This window comes from Aplidium turbinatum, chromosome 18 (assembly GCF_918807975.1).
Source record: "Aplidium turbinatum chromosome 18, kaAplTurb1.1, whole genome shotgun sequence".
NCBI lineage: Eukaryota > Metazoa > Chordata > Ascidiacea > Aplousobranchia > Polyclinidae > Aplidium > Aplidium turbinatum.
In genome coordinates, this window is record NC_137489.1 from 15,927,400 (window position 1) to 15,946,434 (window position 19,035).

A 19,035-nucleotide genomic window follows, 5' to 3' on the forward strand; every position below is an offset into this window, starting at 1 on the left:
AGTCAAAATTTTCAATAAAGTCAAAATTTGTCAAATTATGACTTTTGACAAACTTTTTGTGTTTCTTGAGAGTAATTTCTGTCAAAATCCTCGTGGAAACATTGTAAATCAAGAACTGCAACATAATTAAATCATATTAACCCAAAAAAGCAGGAAATATGTCACAATACCCACTTAGATCAGCATGGATCAGCAGAAACTTTTATCGCAAATTGTCCATTGTTTATTCATTGTACGTATTTAAATCATTTTTATAAAACACTCCCTCTTTACAAACGTGGTCTTTTCGAAGCTCAGCAGTTTGGATTTTAGGAATAGCCTACTGATATCCTCTAACAAAAATGCCTAAGCAAGCTAAATCGTCTTCAGTAAAAGTTAGACAGCTTTGTGGAGATTTTCCAATAGCCAAACAACACGACGCACTTTTTATAATCCATAAAACACCTTGAATTTTCGACAAAATATTACGTTTTTGGGTCTGAAATCGAAAAAATGTTATGTTTGGGTAACTGGCATCAATTCAAGGGAGAACTGTGGCCTCTACAAAATTAATAAGCAATTTCGTTAGGTCAAAATAAAGTCAAAATTTGATAAAAATAAAGTAAAAAAAAAAGTTTTTTAGGTCAAAATAAAAATGGCCCTAGTTATGACATAATCATTTAGTCGCAGTAGAAACATTTATCCGTACTCACCAAGAACAACCTTTTTCAGATTCTTTTTAAAACAATCAAACGAGTGCTTAGACTTCACGATGTTTTTTTTTCTTTCTTTGTTCTCGACATGACTTGAACTGTGTTGTGTTCGATAATAATAGTTGGAATAAGTCCACTGATACAATCGCTTGCATTTTTGCCAACAACTTGACTTAAATTTGCCACCTGCAAAATGTAAATCGAATGTAATGACAGGGGTTTCATCCATCATATTAAAAAGCTTCAGCTCTTGTTACAGAAATTTTCGACTGTTACAAATGACAGCCAACGTTTAAAGTTTTATTTGGGATTCCAGTCGTCTGTTGTGTTGCGTATGTAGGTCGCAGTGTAGGCTACTGTAAGCTATGTTGTCACAATGGGCGCAAAATAAAACATATTATTATTATTGTTCAGTTGACGGCAATGAAAGCTACATTTGCAAATACTCTACAACCATCACAGACCTATCCACACGACATAAAAATACAAACACATTCAAGCAGTCAGGCAAACACTGCCGGAGCAGCAAAATCAAAGATTGAGCAAAACCCTACACATGTTGTGGGACATCACAAGCTTTGCTACTTTGCTGATATCTTCTTAGCACTCATCTAGGAGCACTGGCACTAAATTTGTCACGAGAATATTTCATATGAAAGTTTTCCATTGGTCATTGAGTTTTATAACTTTCTCTAAATTGAGTTTTATAACTTTCTCCAAATTGAGTTTTATAACTGTCTTTAAATTGTGGAAACGTAGCCTAGTGACAAAAACGACTTTACACAATTATTTCAGGTTCAATGAATAAAAGACATTCACTTACCAGGTTTTCATAAACATTGTCGTAAGTCATTCCTATAGTTTCATTTTGATCATTTCTAAAACTTCTTTCGGCTCATTTCTAATTGATCATTTCTAAAACTAATATCTCAATTGAATTCGATTTTTTATATTTTCGATGCAAGAAGCGAAAATTCCTCTTAGCGCTGTTCACATAAGCATTGTGCTTTCGGCTCTCCACGTAATTGTGTATTGCGCACAACCGCCATGCTTGAACAGTCGAAGTGAATCGAGTGACGTCATAATCCCTTTAGCAAAGGATCAAGTCATGGCCTTTGTCTTCCTTCATCAAAACAAACCAAGTTCTTCTGCTAAATTGCATCTCCTCACGTTGATATAACACATCGCCGCATTCTAAAGCTTTGTTGCCTATTTCACTTCAACGCGTCATATTGACCAGTCAAAGTTTAAGTGGTGACGTCATAATGGAGTTTTCACAACAATTATTGTGCCTGCAGTGTTGTTCTATGCACCGCGGGAGGAGAAAAAACGATTCGCCGGATCGTTGAAAGCGATCGTTTTGTGAAATCTCGCTTCAAGAAATTGAGGAGAGATTAGATTTCGACGCAACATGACTGCTCCTGAAGCTGGGAATTGCCCACCAGTAGCGGTGTCAGAGGAGTTCAGGGAGTACTTTTGAGCTCGGGCCCTGGATAATGTTAGGAGCCCGTAACTTCTTCAAGGTGTCCGGAAAAACAAACAAACTACCGCGTATATTTAGATGTAGTGAGTTATTCTTAAAACTGTTTAGAGGCCCAAAGATCTTATTGGTACCGGGCCCAAATTATCTTCTCACTGGCCTGGTCTGTAGCAAATGATGGTGTACATTTGCATAAATTGAAAGAAAACTTTAGAATAGTTGTTCAATTGGCACAACGTTGGCAACATTTCTAACCGATGTTTGCTCACACAAACATATTTTTAAACAAAACCGCATAAAAAAGGTTTGTAGGCTATTGATATTTTTAAAAATGGAAATAAGTAATAAAAGCATTGGCTACTCTTCTGACCAACGCTGGTCTTAAATATTCATAGTATACTTGTACGGTATCAGAAAATAATAACAGCATTGATAGCCTAAGAAAATAAATCAATAGCTTTTTTTCCTTGGTCTGAACCTTAGAACATTTGACCAGGCTAACACACACAATAGTAGGCTATTTCAATAAGATAAATTTATGTTATGGAACCGGTTTTCTTCCATTAGGAATCGTCAGCATAACTGAGTCGAAATAAGAATTAGCCTACAATATCAATAGATGTCAGCATAAATGGACCAAAAACAAACGAAAAATTACAAATTAATTAAATAATTAAAACTGTTCATGACCTCCAATCCTTCATATTCATTTCTTTATTTCTGCCTTTTCTTCTCTTCATAGTTTAAGCAAAACGCAACTATCGAATATTGTAATTTCAATTTGACTTAGCTTGAGCAAGTAGGCTATAATGGCAAACACTAAAATATTAATATAAATATTTTATTAAATATAATAAATAAACTATTTTTATATTTTTAATAAATAAAATATTTTTGATCATTGATAGCCTATTATTAAAATTTAAAATTGTAGCAAAATGATGGCATACATTTGCATAATTTGAAAGAAAACACCGAAATTGTTATGAATTGGCACAACGTTGGCAATGCTTCTGACCGATGTTAACCAATCACACAACTGTGTTTAGCAGCAATACCACATGAAAAGAGGTTTGTGTTAGTATTTTTCAAGTTTAAAACAAATAAACCTGAAATAAAATCTTTGAGACCTTTTTCAACGCTTAATAAGAAGTATTGAAATTGTTGGCGTATTGTTGGTAATGTTGGCAAAATGTTGGACGAAATTGCCGACCTTGTGCCAACATACCCAGCATATAGCCAATGCTGGCCCAGCAATCAATGTTTGCTGGGTATGTCACGAATACTATGTCTGACAAACCATGACAAAGTTTTCCACACGTTGGCCCACACATAGTCTGGTTGCAAAACGCATAAAAAACAAACCCCCAAGTGATGTATAAACTCATTGCTTTCTCCAAAAAGAGGCTCTTGCTGCAAAAAAGCTGTCTCAAGAGCTGCACGAAGTGTTGAATGATGTTGTGAAGTGTGTAAACTTCATCAAAGCAAAGCCATTAAATCGGCATTTAATTTGTTTTCATCTTTGTGCACTGACATGGATTCTGAATTCTGATTATTATCAAGCATTGCTGCTGCATACGGAAGTGCGATGGTTGTCACGAAGTCGTGTCCTAAACCGAGTTTGTGATTTGCGGGAAGAAATTACTACTGTATCTTCCTGAGGCAACAGAACTGTGTGGGATTAGCCGAGAAGTTTTTGCAAGAAGATTTCAACGCAAAAGTTGCTTACCTTGCCGATATATTTGACTCTCTGAATTCTCTAAGTTTATCTATGCAAGGCAATGGTTTTCTGGTGACTGATTAGCCTACGTGGGAAAAGTTTTTGCTTACCACAAAAAACTCATAGGCCTACTCTGGAAAAGTTATGTCACCAGAGATGAGTAGCCTACGATATGTTTGCTCAGCTAACGCAATATATTTGTGGCAAGGAATATTAAGCAAACCACAATTGGACACCTGGAACAGTTTGCCAAAAAGTTTGTGTACTATTATTGAGAATCTCTAATACCCAGTGATGAACGCGCATACAAAAAATATTGACGCCGTCAGCGCAAACGCAAACGTTCGAAAAACCATACGCCGTATGCGTCAACGTAACTTGTAAAAAAAAGTTGGCGGCGTCAGCGCATACACTAGCGCAAACTCATTTTGTTTGCTAGGTGCCAAACATTCACACGGTATAAACCACTCGAAACAAACAAGTTTTATTTTGAATTTCCACGAAGAAACACAAGCATCTGAAAGTGTTCATCTGACATTTTACTGCGTTTTGGTTTCAATATGTCTTTGCCCATTGAAAACATTCTTTCAACTGCAGCGTTGGAAGGTATTGGCGTGTTGTAGCGAAAAAAATACATTTATGCGCTAAAAAACCGCGAAAATTTTACGGCGTAGCCTCAAGCGACAACTATCCAAAAAAATGTGGCCGTAAGCGTTAGCGCAAACAAAAAGTCTACGCCGCATGTTTACGGCGTAGCCTATACGTAATCTCTGCAATACCTAGCCTAATAGCCAAAATGATTGGATAATTGACTTTTGTTGATAATTGACAATTGACATAATTGATAATTGACATTTGTTGGAAAAGATCTGCCTCAACTTCCCATCCATGTTGCAGAACAGTTTATAGACATAACGACGGAAGCAGCAAATCGTATTTCTTTTGCGTCCTTCAAAGACAAATACCCCAAAGATTATGCAAACATCCACTTTTGGGCTTCCATGTACAAAGTGTATCCCACAGCTGCAAATTTAGTGATTCAAAAACTAATTCCATTTGCAACAACTTGGCTTTGTGAGTCTGGATTTAGCGCCATGTGTGCATTGAAAACTAAACAGCGAAACCGGAAGTTGAAGCCGACATGCGGCTATGCCTAAGCAAAATAACGCCTCGATTTCAAAAACTCACTGACAGCAAGCGGGCACAGCTATCTCTATAGTGATTCATATTATTTTCGGAAAAAGTTACTGCTTTTGTAGTGCTGTTTGTTTGCAACGCAATCTTGTATGGCTTATAAAATACTACGACAATTTGCTTGGGTTGCAAGATTTTATCGAACTGAATTTTTTTTTAAAGTGGATTGCCTTAAAAACGAGTTGGGAACCACTGGGTTAGGCAACACAACTTCACGCAGATATAGCCTACTGTAGCCTATCGAGAAGAAAGGAAAAAACTGATAACAGACAACAAAAACAGCAGTTCTTACAGTAGAATTCGGCTTTGGTAGCATCTGTTGCTAAGTCCCGTTTTTAAATTTAAGGTAGAATCCCGCTATATCCTCATGTCTTCGCGTATGGTGTCACAAACGGAGGGGGGTGGTCTAGACTCTAGATGGTACTTTTGGACCCGGAATATTTATGGGGCCCGGGTCCAAAAGTACGAGTACCGTATCAATGTGGGTAAAGGGCTGAAGCCATGGGCCGTTTGTTGCGCCCGCTCCAAATTAGTTAGCCTGCCTTATTAATTTCAGGCATGTTTTGTGACCTGAAAAACTCAAAGAGGTGACTATATTTTTTTTAAAACGTAGTTCTATTCAACAAAAACATAAAAGCGAAAGAAACAGCAGCAGTTTAACCAAAAAAGGTTCAAAATTCAATTTGGGCTCAAAATATTTTGTATTTCCTTAAAAATGACTTGACTAGGATTTCAAATTTTAGAAAACACGTATCAAAAACGAGAGCTGGTGTACAAGTGTCCGCCCTGGTCATAAATGCCATGATGTCATAAATTGGAATTGACCAAGAATATAAGGTGAAGTAGCTGTTTTGTGTCTTGACCACTTTCTCTTTCCTTTACTGGTTTTTGCCCCCAACCGAAACCCTCACATAACCCTGAAGGTTGGGGTTAGAAAATAGTGAATCAAAGGGAAATTGGTAAAGTCTTGAATTACTTTTTTGTGTAATAAAGTTTAAATCGCACTTGCAAGTGTTAATTGTAATTGCATGGCTATTTTCGCAAAAAAAACTTTTATTTTTTTCTATCTCTCTTCCAGGTTTGGCAGCTGTACAATTTTAAGATAGCCTAGTGGTATCGATGTATGCTTTAAAGTTTTAAACCTTTACGTTTTACCATCTTTACCTTTTACTGGTGTCAAATTCATATGTTTACTTTGTCTAGGAAAGAGGACACGTTTCGCCAGCAAGTAGAATTTTACGCTTGAAAAATCTTTTACATGGTTTTAGATCATTACAGTAGGCTAGGCCTACGCAGCAAAAGTTACCGAAAAAAAAAACAAGAAAACAGATTAAGTGAACGTTTAACTTATTTTTTCTCATTTCTAGTGCTTCCTTAAGACCACAAATGATTTTATATTTTTAAAGTCAGCAAAAAGTGACCAACGCCCCTTTCTACATTATAATCATTTTAGTCACGGTATGTGAACAACTTGCAACACACTTGGTTGCAATAGTTAGCAAAATTGTGAAAAATTTGATTCATTTGTAGTTCCTTGTTGATACAAAATGAGAAACGTGGTAGCCTACTGGTATCTTTGTTGACATTTGTGCTACTGTACCTTCCAAATTGATTTAGTTTTGTGATGGCTTAAAATGAGTGACCGTATCCTAGAGTTTCAACCAATAAAGCTTTTACATCGTAGGCATTATACTGGTGTACGCCACTGATTAGGGGCTAAGGTTGAAGTGCACTCGAGTGGTGCCTCACTCCACTGGCCTGTGTTCAAAACACAAACTACCAACTATCATTTCAAGGACATATCTCCATTCAGTGCACCTAATGGATAGAGTAATTCACAAACTATCATCATCCGTTCAGTCGATTTTGACTTTCCGTCACTTTGTAAATCATCTCCCATGTAAATGTTCAAGGAACGACATCGGTGGCATCCCCATTTACAGATCTCGATTTCTTGCAACCTTCTCAAGCTCTTCTATGCTGACCTCGCTGTCATCCATCTGTCTTGTTCAAATTGTCAGTTAGATGAGAGGTTGAAAAAAACTTAAGTAAATTACATACCGTAGGTAAGATTTTATTCTGCATAAATTGCAGGTAGTGATAAAATATCACCATACACCTGCCAATAAGTAAAACAATTTTTCAGGAAGCAGCTGATACTGTATTATTTTTGTAATGTAAACAAAAAGACTTGAATGTTATGCTCTTCATGACAAAAATTGCATTGAAGTATTGTCGATTGCTTCATCATCAAAGCATTGCTCTATCTGCTTATCGAAGCAATTCAGAAGATGCACTAAAGCTTGTGAAACTTCTGGAGGAATTGGACAAGAAGCAATCTGTGGTGAATATTGACAAGAAAGACGTTGTTGCAACATATTCTGCTGGTAGCTCAAAGGGTGGACAAAAAGCAAACAAATCACATTCCCTTGTTCGTTTGCGCCATATACCAACAGGAAAAATAGCTGAAGGTAGAGATACTCGTATGCTCCCAGACAATTATAAATTTGCAATGGCAAGACTAAGAAAAACTGTCGATATTCACATGAAAGGCGATAACAGCATTTTTACTATAATAAGAAATGATGAACTGGCAAAAGCCAAAATAAAAAAAGAATTACATCAAAAGAGACTTGAAAATGAAGCTAAGTTAAAAGAAATATTGGAGCAGGAAGATGTTTTGAAGTATTAATTAAATTTATAGTTTGATGGAAAAGTTTATATAAATTTGAAATTATGGAGGTTATTTCTTTTCAAGCCACCATAATCTAGAATTTGTCAGTTTTCTACACGGTGTAACAAGGAAAAGCTATATGTTAACTTGATAACCTAGAAATCACCTACAAAAGGTACAAAACTTCTCAAGTAAAGCACTAAATGAATGATCTAAGTTAGTTTTCTGTGACTATTAAAATGAGTCTCACTTTTATATGATGCATTTTTCTCAGAAATAATATGTACCGGTATATATATATGCATGTTATCTCTAACCAACTATCATCTAAACATAAGTCATCTATAAATTACACAAAAATTGAAAAAATAAGATCGTATTTTAGGAATGTTTGCCCTGGAAAAACTAAACGTTCAATTGTCTACTTACAACAAGCAATTTATTGTGGCAGTGGCTATTTGACCGGCTCCGGTCTTTGAACCTGAAGCACTATTTGACCGGTCATGACGTCACTACATAAGCACTTTTTTCTTTTTCTCTTTCAAAGCAAAAGACGATAAGCGCCTTAAGTTTTAAATTCAACACGTTTTTTTCAACTGAGTCCGTGGCGCATACGTAACGTCTCGGGCTGCCATTCTAGAGGGAATGAGTTCGATTCTATGCGGAAGCGTTCTTTTTTTTTTTTTTTTTAACTAAATTTTTGAAAGTGGAAAGTTGTCTTGAAGGGTTGGTTGAGATGATGATTTGAAACTTGACTGATTGTTGTGCGACAATGAGACTGGATTTAATTTTTAACTTTGGACTTCAGCGAAACGTAATCTTACAGCCTATTAGAAGGTGTGATTTTTTCAGAGAATTTGTGCTAAGAAATGAAAGGAAGTTGTTAAAAATAAAGACTAGAAAAAACTTTTTTAATTCGTTTTAAAACTTTTTTATTCACTTGTTGATTCATTCATATCAGTTTGTATCCTTTTGTAGTTAAAAAAAAAAAAAAAAAGAACGCTTCCGGATAGTATCGAACTCATTCCCTCTAAAATGGCAGCTCGAGACGTTACGTATGCGCCACGGACTCAGTTGAAGAAAGGGTGTTGAATTTAAAACTTAACGCGCTTATCGTCTTTTGCTTTGAAAGAAAAAAGTTCTTATGTAGTGACGTCATGACCGGTCAAATAGTGTTTCAGATTCAAAGACCGGAGCCGGTCAAATAGCCACTGCCTTTTTAAAATGATTCATGAAAATCAAATGATTAAAACTTTAAAAAAAAATGTTTAATTAAATAATATGAGATGTTCTACTGGTGCAAATTAAGCTAAACTATCACAAGATGTATACAGTAACAATCTGCTTTTATTCCGACATTTCGTCAATCAGACACGATTGACTTCTTCACGAGGCTAGACCAGGTAGTGACTACCTGTCTAGCATGGCAAAACACAGGACCATGTTGCTGAAATCAACTCAACATGCAAAATGAAAATTCAACCTCTAGAAATGCATATTGTAAAAAATCATGATAGACTTTTTTAACAATTTAAAAATATTTTTTATCATAAGTAGGCTCTTTTTTTATTTTGTCTTGGATTGAAATCCTATTTTATGTGGTTTTAGTATGTTTTCTTGTTGCCTCAAATGTGTCAAGGCTTCTTTTCTTTTATCAAGTCAACGTTGGTCAAATGTTGGGTTGGGCACATGCTGACTTTGTGCATTTGTCTTCTACCAGTTACTGGTGTTATTGTCCTATCTGAATGGATGATAATGGTCCTATCACCTTCACTAGTATAATATCGTCACTACATTGCTATCACACCACTAACAACATGACTGATTTTTTAACCTTTCAAAAAAATAATTTTAAAAGTTTAATTGCTGTCTTTCTGTAACATAAGAAAAATTATTGTCATGAAAATAAAAATGACTTACAGTAAAACGCGGCCACCCCAACTCAAATCATACTAAAAAATAAAGGCAGGTTGCTCACAAGAACAAGCCACACAAAACAGAGAGTTCAGCCAGAGGATGAAATATGCCAACAAAATAATCAAGGAACAACGTATTATTACAACTGCTAAAAATTTGCAAATTTTTTGCTTACAAAATTTATCCTCAGTTGAGAACCCCTGATATCAGTCTTTATAAGTAGGTTCTAATACTGTAGTGTTACTACAACTTTTGGAAGATGACGTTGGTTGCATTAGTTTGTAGGATTTTTGTGCCATTTGCACCAAGTATCATTTTTAGTTATACCATAAACCATTTTTCTTAAAGTATGTGTCACCAAATTGCCATCTCTTAATTATTTTGTAGAGTGTCAAACTGTCAATAGTTGAATAGATCTGTCATTTTTTTCCATTGAGTTGTTTACAGTTTGATAGTCTTTGCCTTTGTATTTGCTGTAAAGTTTTGCATAACTTGGCTCTGACTCACTTTTGAATACGCTCAATGCATTTACTTTTAGTTATGAGATCCTCTCCAGTCTCCATCTGGTTCAATTTATCTTACTTTTCAAAAAGGAGCACTGCAAGCCTTAAAGCAGCCGGCGGCCATCGTGGCCATGGCCGCTAAGTAGTGCTTGAATGACTGCCAGTGCTACCTCCTCAGTCGGCCAAGTTTGGCCGCCGGTTTCTTCGAGCTAATTATTTAATTTTGCAATAGAATGATCGTGAATTAGCTGTCGAAAATATCTAGTATCAAAGAGTGACGCAGAATTAGGTCAGCGCGTCCATGGCTAAGTCTTGTTTGTAATTCCCGACGTTTATTTTAACAAAGTGTTAATCCGAAGTGCTAATTTACATCGGCTGGCAATATTGTCATTTTTATGTCGATTCAATGTTGTCGGACATTGAATCGTTGTTAAAAACGAGAACTACCCAGACATCAAAATTCGTCATTTTTACCCTGATTGAACGACTGTAAACGTAGAATCAATGTAAAAATGACGGATTTTGTTGTCTGGGTAGGTTAGTTGACATCCGAGAGGAAAACACGTGTCTTCATCAGAGTTGAGAAATGTTTTCGCTGTTGGTTAGTGACTTCACACACTCAATGGTGACATCATAACGGTATAAATGGTCAGGTTTTATGAAAGGCGGTATTCGGTAATGCAGTTGAAACAATTTAGTGTCGTTAGATGGTCCCGCAATACCGGATTACAATCCCGATAAAGCAGTTATTGCGTGGTGCAACGATTCTACAGCAGGACGTCGCCCAGACTTCAACAACACTACGTGTTCATTTTAGCTTTGTTGCAAGTTTAATTCTATTTACTTGTGCTATCGTTATTTGTATTTTGGCCTCCAAGCACACAGATTTGGCCGCCGAGAAGGAGCTTTCGGTAGGCCACGATGGCTGCCGGAAAAAAACACGAGTTTTAAGGCCTGCACTGTCACCATCAGCAAGGTATTCAGGAAACCATAAATTTTGTACTGCTTCAGACCTCAAAAATGTTTTGACTGCTTCTGCAAACTCCATTGAGTTAGTGCTTATGTCATGATTGAAGATAAATTCGTGAGATTCTTTGCAAAGTCTTTTTTTTTTCATAATTGTTTTTGCTCAACTATGAGCATTGAGCATTCTTTGGATTTATTAGTTTTCCATAGGCCTATCTAACCGGGTCTGCTACTATTCGGTGAGTCCGATTCGGTGAGTCTGATTCGGTAAGTTCCTAACTTCTAACCCCTAACCTTAACCCCTAACCCTAAAACGGCAATGATAATTAGGCTACGGTACCCAATAATTTTAAAAAAAAAATTAAAAAATCCCCCGTTAAGGGATCGGACTCACCAAATCAGACTAACCGAATCGGACTCACCGAAACGGGCCATTCCGTATCTAACCACCTTTTCAGTAGGAAAACTAACTGCTATGACAAAATCATTGTGACTCAAATATCCTTGTCTTCATATACAATATTATACATAAATGCATTATTTTGACAAATACGTCATGCTTGAAAGGTAATTGAGTGAGTTGTGTTTCCGAATAAAGTGAACAATGATGTCAACAGTCTCCTTCAAAGATACTTTTGTAAACAGAAACTTAACATCATAAGTTCATAACTGATCATTATTTGTTCGGAAAATGGAGAGTAATCTTATAGTTTTTCCAAAAAATGATTTGTAGAGTTACGCACACACGAAATTGAAATGCACTGTTTGGTAATACAGTAGAACTTGGATAACTCGTCTTCGAAAAGCTCGTCAGTTTGCCCAAGTCGTCAATGATTGCCAGGTCCCGGCAGAAAGCCTATCTTTTGTACACAACCAAGTTCGGTTAAGTGGTCATCGCATAATTCGTCAATTCGATTAAGTCGTCACTGTTTTTCTTCCCCTGGGACGTAAAATTCGTCTAAGTTGTCATCCACCCAAATGCTGGCGTAGCATTTACAGACTCTTTCAAGAAGAAATTACTGCGCTAAGACGTGTGCACGCACACACTCTATCGGGCCAGACGCACATGCGTGGAGTATGTAGGTCTGGTCGATTGCGGGTGTGCGAGCACCGCGCACGTGCTCTGTTGCCGATAAGAGAAGCGCTGTTCACCACGTGCGTGATTCATTTGCGACAATACCGTTTCGTGTAAACAAAAGTTGCAGCAACGCAGGATGACGAAGAGAAAAGTAAAGTGCTTAAACTTACAAGCTAAGTATGAAATTGTAACGAAATCCAAAGAAGGCGAAATTAGGAACAAGACTAAATTTTCTGAAGAACAAGACCTACCAAGGACGACGTTGAACACCCTCCTAAAAAATTCAGAAAAAATTATTGCGGTTTATGAATCTGGTAAGAATAGCACCTCAAAAAGGAGAATACCACTATCGCATTTAATTAGGTCGCGGAGCACCATGAAATTAATGCGACACAAAAAAATGGCAAAATTTGGCTGTTTGCATTGGTCGTCAGTTCGCGTAAGTCGTCACTTTTTCTGTTCCCCCTAGAGTGGCGAGTTATCCAAGTTTTACTGTACTATCTAAGAATTTTGCCAGTTCTTATTCTAGAGAGCCTATCATAGAAACCACAAGCCGAAGAGGATTACCTTCCTTGTGCACTTTTGCCAAGCGTATTAGTTACTGGGATAACTGCCCGATGGAATCAGTTTCATTGTCAATTGTTTGTCGCAGTACTTACGAATGTAGTACACAATTGATTTTTCTTTTTAAATGATGGAATGTGATTCGCTGCTGTCTGAGATTTATTCAAACCTGGATTTATTGCTTACTAAGAATTCACTTTCAGGTAATAATCTGAGGTATTTAGATTTGCTGTTCTTTTTCCTTTATCAAACTTGCGAATCTTGATGTCTTCGTTTTTTGATAAGGTATTCAGAGTTCAGTGTAATGTTTGATTTCATTTGAACGAGCAAGCACGTTTAGCATCTGACATAACTCATTTAACCATAAACTTAATTTTGTGGTTAAATTTATCATCAAGCGTGATGTCTTTTTCTTTCCTTGCCAATAAATTAATTGTTTCTTATTAGATTTTATGCTGTCAATTTGGACTTTTTTGATGTTCTAATTCTAACTGCAAAGCAATGCATCTTTTTTCCAACAGTTTGAGTTTTTAGTTACTTAAATTTATACAGTCGAAATCGGCTAGTCGCATATCGGTTAAGAGCATAAATCGCTTTAGAGCATAGCATTGCATAATCCCAAACCATTCCCATTCACTTGTGAAGAAAATTCAACGGTTAGTCGCATAATGATTAATCGCATAAATCGGCTAAGCGACTAGGAATTCTTGATAGATTTGTAGACTTTTATCACTTAACCGCATATTTCCTTTGGCAAAGCAAAGTTGCTCAAGATAACACCTCAAGACAGACAGTTAGCGCCTACATGATTTAAACAATAAAGTAAAACCGCACGAAAAAAGGCCTTCTCTTCTATGATTTGAGTACAGTGCTGTATGAATCACAAGACCACATTTCATTTATGGATTGTTACATCATAAACAAGTATCATTACGTCGCAGTACGAACTGTAGAACCACAAGACCAAGAAAAATCTAAATCGCATGATTAGTGAATTTTCTTTCTTGCTCGCTGAAGCGAATTCGTTACGGTTGGGTGATCATGGCAGCTACTCGAAAGCCACGAGGAACGCGCAGGAACAGTTGTTGCTGCGTCACACTTCGCTGACCAACAGCCAAACAAAGTAGTACCGTTATTTGGAATTCGGTTGTACAGTACTATTCTAGAATATTCTGTAAATCTCCTAACACTCCGGGTTACGTATTAAGGCTCAATGCCTTCGTTCATCGAAAAAGTCCAGCGGTCTGTTTTCACGCTTTTGCGTTAGATAAACGTTCGGTATTGACGTATAGGATACTGTCAAACAATGTAAACGGTTAAGCGCATATACCGTTTAAGCGCATAAAAAAGCTTGACAAATTGACTATGCGCTTAAACGATTTCGACTGTAATAGCCTACTATGAGGAGATTTTTTTTCGCTGTTGTCGCCAAAAGTTGATGAACATTTTGGAAAACATCAGTTTTAAAGTTTTGTCAAAACTTTATTGATCTGACAACAAAGCCATTAAAGATGTTTTCTGAAAGAAACTGAGTGCTGCTAGTGTCTGCGTCTTGTTTCCTTCATACAGTAAAACTTCTTTCGTACATCAATCGTCCTCATTGCTATTGTTTCTTGATTATTGTACCTGAAGTCCAATTTCCCATATTTCTGTTTCACTCTGAAACATAGGAGGTTTTTCTGAGACTTTGTACAAGTTCCTAGTGTAGCAAAGCCAATAGAAATGACAAACCTATCAAAAGACACCTCCGTTTTTTACTGTTGATCCCAGTTTATTTACGACTTTTCACCAAGAGCACCTTCTACTGGATCTTTCTCAGAATACACATCGATGTGATATGTATAGCGACTTGGAGAGTTTGCAGTACATTCATATTTTCACTCTTCGAGTCTTTCGTTTGTCAGGTTGCATAGAAAGATACGGTACTGTTTGAAAGAGCATCTTCTGTTGAACTTCGCCAATGGTTCATCAATACTTTTGTAAGAATTACCTTCTCTACATAAAAGTAAATTGAGGCAAGGTATTAAACTCTCAATATAATATAACTTGCCTGCTGCATGTGGTTTTTCAGGTTTAGCTACACTAACTTTCGGTATAAAGAGCAACAACTTTAAGAAGTCTCTAACATATGATGACATAGCGGTCTTTACTAGTACTGTCTGAACACGGCCATTTGAACCGGGAAACACCTCCTTTACTCTGGCTTTAGGTCACATTCCCCTTTTCAGGCCCACATCTTTAACCCTTTCATTCCCAAATTATTATTTTTGGGCGGGAAAATTTTCTAAAACTTCTGGGGTAATAATGACTTCAAAAAAGAAATGAAATGAAAAATATTATTTGTTTGTTGTTTATTTTAATAGTTATGCAATGTTGCCGTATGGCAACATTGGAAATGTTACGTAGCAAAACGTTCAATTTTTCAAAACACAAAATGTATATTCAAGACACATAAAACAAGATTAACTTGTTAAATTTATGTATACACATTTTTGTAATAGAAGATAACCACAAAGCTCCATTAAAACACACTTCAAGTATGTTTGGTGCCAAGCATGAAGTCCAGCATTTCATTTCATGGTCGCGAAAGGTATTATTTGGTGGAGCAGAATTTTTACGGTGTGACATATAAATAACAAAGATATGAAGTGTTGGAGTATGAAGTGTTAGTACAATATTCTATATGCAACTATGTGCATACCGGTACGTTCAATTTCAAGCTGCTGGAATGATTCCATGGTATTCGGGTTACATGTTGAATTGTTGATACAAAAGGAAATTCTTGGAAATAAAATTTAACGAATAAGCAGTGTGAGCACATAAACTACGCAAACCTATTGATTGAAGAGGTCTAAAAACTGGTAGGAGAACCGTTATAGAGAGACATGTGAGAAATCTGTGCCAACCTTTACATGGCTTTAGAAATGGTGGGAAAAAATACACCTGCTTTCCGATTACTGCACACAAGACACAAAAATGCAATAAGATGCTTGGTACAATTCCTAAAGCTAGTTCAAGATTCAATAGCCTATGCAAAGTTCAATGCAGTGCTGGCAATCTAGCTAGCAAGAGGACTGGGGACTGTGGATAAATTTCTCAAAACAGTTGCTGTGATTGTTGAAACAAAGCCCTATAATACCACATTTAGAGCATTTCATTCTAGTATATCCAGCTGAGCACAGCCTGCATCTCAATCTTTGCTCAGTCATAGTGAGCAGGCCATTGAGCAATTTGAGCATGCCGCACATCCATTGTGGGTAAAGCTGCTGTTGATGCACGTTTTTTGCTGCTGACTGCTGGCATGGCTCATTATTTGACGGCCGACCCCGTCTCCTCGCTGTAGATTTGTTCGCCTGAATTAAAGCTGAAGCACAATTACAACAAAATTCTCTCAGAGGCATGCCCTTGATTCCATTGCCCTGTTTTACCTGCCAGCGGTAAAGCATCTAAGCATTAAGAACGGCCAAATCGATTCAATAATTCACAATTCTTGTGTACCATTTGTTGATTTGGATGTTCGTCTGGTAAAGCTCCATCAACATGTTGCAAAGATCCACACCTCCCATGTATCGATTGTATTTTTTAACGATGCGTGGTCAATCAACTTCTTGCTTTTGCTTCAATGCCATGCTCCAGCGTTGACACTTATCTGTTGGTTGGACACCGCAATACGACGAGATTAGATGTGATTGCACAGGCTTGTTGTTGTACCACTTTACAACAATTGTTCCTTCACTGTTGTCGGATTTGAAATCGCAGCTGCTTCTGCCTTTATCTTTCAAGTTTTTGTCATTCTCTAGTTTGCGACCTTTCAACCTGTTGGAACTAATTGTCCCAACTGTCCAAATTGTGTTTCGTTTCAAAATGTGTACCAAATCGATTGACGAAAACCAATTATCAAAGAACACTTTGTAGTTCCTTGAAGGGTTTAACTTTTGTGTCAGCCTCAAGACAACATTTCCAGAAATTCCTGATGTCCCAGGTAATTTTCATACTTGCATAGATTTTCCTGTATAAACTATGTAATCATATACCAGTCTAGAAACACCAGTTCTTGCAAAAACTTTAAAACCCAACTTATGGGGCTTTTCTTCTTGGATAATCATAAAAAATTGCTTTTCCCTAACGGAAATCTGTTCAAAGAGAACCTAAAATGTGGCAATGAAGTTATTCTTCCAGAAGCCCGAGGACCGAGGTCCACCTTCAACACCCAGAAGGTCCGGATTCGGACCGCGGTCTGCCAGTTGAGTAGCTCTGCTCTAGATATATGTTCGGACGTACTTTAACGTGTTGGAAATCATTGCCCCTCTTCTGCTGAGTAAGCTTCATTTTGAAGTTTCTTGCATCAAGCTCAGTGGGAAAGCTCACCTTTACAAGTCGAGTTGAGGTTGAGTCACCGGGTTTTTGGCCTAGCCTTTGGACATTTAGTGGTTCCACTTGCACACCAATCTTCTTTCCAATTTCTTTGATGTGCTGTTGATCAGTTTTGGAAGAGGACTCCTCCATGGGTGATATGATAAGTTTGGACTTTGTTTTTTCACACTGCAGCACTGACTTGACCGAGTTCCGGACAACTTTGTCTAGACCACCAGTAACCCCGTTAGCAACTCTCTCCGCCCATGTTTTTTGTTGTTGAGGTTCGGCCATGTTGGGAGTTGATCGCTGCTCTAAAGAAGCCACCTTACTGGAAAAGTCGGTGACTACCTCGGTTAGCTTCTGTAGCTCAGACTCGATTTGGTGTGGGTTGTTACTTTATTCTTGCATTTTGGACAGATGCACCATGAGCTTCTTAGCTCCACGGTTGCAGCCGGGACAGATCCAAAGAAGGGATCTGCATTTTGCACCATCCTTGTCATTGTCATTGGCCAGCATAGTTAGGGTGCTCTCTGGCACGTTTACACACCTTGTATGGTGCCAATATTCACATAAGTCGCATGCAACTGCTTTATTAGCCACTGCTTTAGTACATGTAGGACATTTTTCTTTTGCTTTGTCCGGCATAGTTGCTCTTTTCAACAGGCCAAATTGGATCAATATCAGCACAAATTACTTTTTCATTTATCAACTATATATTCAACTTATTCGGAATGGCCCGTTTTGGCTAGTTTGATTCGGCTAGTCCGATTCGGCTAGTTCCCTATTCGGCTACAGTCCGATTCGGCTACAGTTTTGAATTGTATTTTGTATTTTATTCCACAATATCGTTTCTTTTGCATTCCAACAAAAAAAAAAGATTGAAATAAAATTTAGTGCAAAATGTTTGAACTATTAAATTAAAAAATTTGCTCACATAAAATCCGCGTGTATCCTACGTCACCATCTGTATGCAAACTTGGAATATATTAGAATCCTCAACTATTACAAAATTCCAAATCCAACGACGCCTTCTGTTTATTTAGAGAATGTTATATTTTATTCCACAATATCGTTTCTTTTATATATAGTTGAAATTATCGAAGCTTTAGATGAGTGGGGTTTAGAGTTAGACCTAACCACTGAGATCTTAAAACTAAAAAGCAAATTAAATTTATTTTTGAACTATTAATGTTTGCTCAGATAAAATTGACATGTATCCTGCGTCGCCGTCTGCATGCAAACTTAGAATATATTAGAATCCTCAACTATTACAAAATTCTAAATCCAACGACGCCTTCTGTTTATTTAGAGAATTTTGTATTTTATTCCACAATATCGTTTCTTTTATAGTTGAAATTATCGAAGCTTTAGATGATTGGGGTTTAGACCTAACCACTGAGATCTTAAATCATATTTATGACACCGGAAACATCCCTAGTGATATGGGATGTTTCATATTCATAACTTTACCAAAGAAAACCGGAGCAACAGAATGCTCACTCCACGGAACAATTAGCCTTGTGAATCATCTAACAAAGATCTTACTCTGAATCCTGATGATGAGATTGAGACCAAAACTAAAATCGGAAATTTCAACAGCACAGTTTGGATTTGTTCCAGATCTCTGCAAACCCTTGTGAACAAAACTTGTTTTTCATCTGTTCATCATTTTGCAGATTAATTACAGTTTCCTGAATTTACACATCCACCAATTCTGGCTTTGCCTCAAACAGATTCATAACCCAGTCAGGAATCTCCAGGTGACATAGGTCTTAAAACCGTCTCATAAATTTCTGTGTAACTTTTCCAGATATGATGTGAAGACTTGAAGATCATTACCTGTAAATTTTTTGTCAATGACTTCAGCGATGCAAATTGTGCATATTCTGCG